The sequence below is a fragment of the Ornithorhynchus anatinus genome, chromosome 5 (genome assembly GCF_004115215.2).
Source record: "Ornithorhynchus anatinus isolate Pmale09 chromosome 5, mOrnAna1.pri.v4, whole genome shotgun sequence".
Taxonomy (NCBI): domain Eukaryota; kingdom Metazoa; phylum Chordata; class Mammalia; order Monotremata; family Ornithorhynchidae; genus Ornithorhynchus; species Ornithorhynchus anatinus.
In genome coordinates, this window is record NC_041732.1 from 52426346 (window position 1) to 52427508 (window position 1163).

Genomic DNA, 1163 nt, shown 5'->3' on the forward strand with positions numbered 1-1163 from the left:
AGAATACAACAAGTACTTGGTGGAAAGGGGCAGCACACTTAAAAGTCAGCATTTTTTTTTTATAAATGTACTTTGCATATGTGGTGGAAGGAACTGGCAGCACGGTTTCGATATTGTGGCATAATGCCAGCGGGTGTTTGCCTTGGGAGCTGCAGTTGTCTTTGCCACCCAAGTTATTCCGTTATTTTCAGAATTCCTGCTGGGAAAGTTTTCTAGAAGGTATCCTGGCAAGCAAGCTCAAAATGCTCTCTGTGAATTCCCATCCCGGGTTAGAGTTAAGAGTGATTCCAGTTGAGGGAAGTGAAGCAAACTCTTTTCCTTTCACACCTTCCCCAAGCTGCAGCCATGCCACTCCCAAATCGATAGCTATGATGGGGTTTCTGTGTTGACACTTTCTAGGAACCCAGTTGAGGACCAGAATGAACAGTCCATTCAGAGCTGAGCTGGAAGACATTCCTGACGCCACCCCTGGGAACTTCAAACAGTAGTGCTTGATCATCCTCCGCCATCATTTATAACACCCTGATTACACCCTATCTCATCTGATCTCGGAAGCTAAACAGAGTCGGGCCTAGTTAGTACTTGGATGGGAGACCACTTGGGAATACTGGATGCTGCAGGCTGTCCTGTAGACTGTAAGCTCATTGTAGGGAGGAAATTTTACCATTTATTGTTACGTCGTATTCTCCCAAGCACTTAGTATAGTGCTCTGCACACAGTAGGCCCTCAGTAGATACCTTTAATGATTTAATGAATCATTAAATTGGGCTGGTTCTCCAGGACCCATCGATTCCATTTTTTTCCACTACGTCCTGTCTTCCCCAGATGAGGGGAAGTCGTCTAGAATGGGCTGGATTCATTTATTCAATCATATTTTCATTGAGCGCTTACTGTGTGCAGAGCACTGTACTAAGCGCTGATGAACCCTGGATAAGCCCAGGGACTAGGGCCCAGCATCTCGAAAGAGTAACCTACTAAAAATCTAGTTTAGTCACAAAAGATGGTTTAAATGATGTGCTCAGAGGTACTTAGAGCTGCTGTTTAATGATTGGACTCTTTGGGATGAGGGTTGCAGTCTAGGAGGGCTTAAGGTGGGGATGAGCATTTCAGAGGTGTGTATGTAGTGAGAAGTTTCTCAAAGGCAGGAATTATGTTGTTCGCTT

At 44.9% G+C, this 1163-nt stretch overlaps 1 pseudogene; it reads left to right on the forward strand.

The window, feature by feature from the left end:
• Nucleotides 1-504: 504 nt before the first annotated feature.
• Nucleotides 505-623, forward strand: LOC114812302 (annotated as a pseudogene).
• Nucleotides 624-1163: the final 540 nt, after the last annotated feature.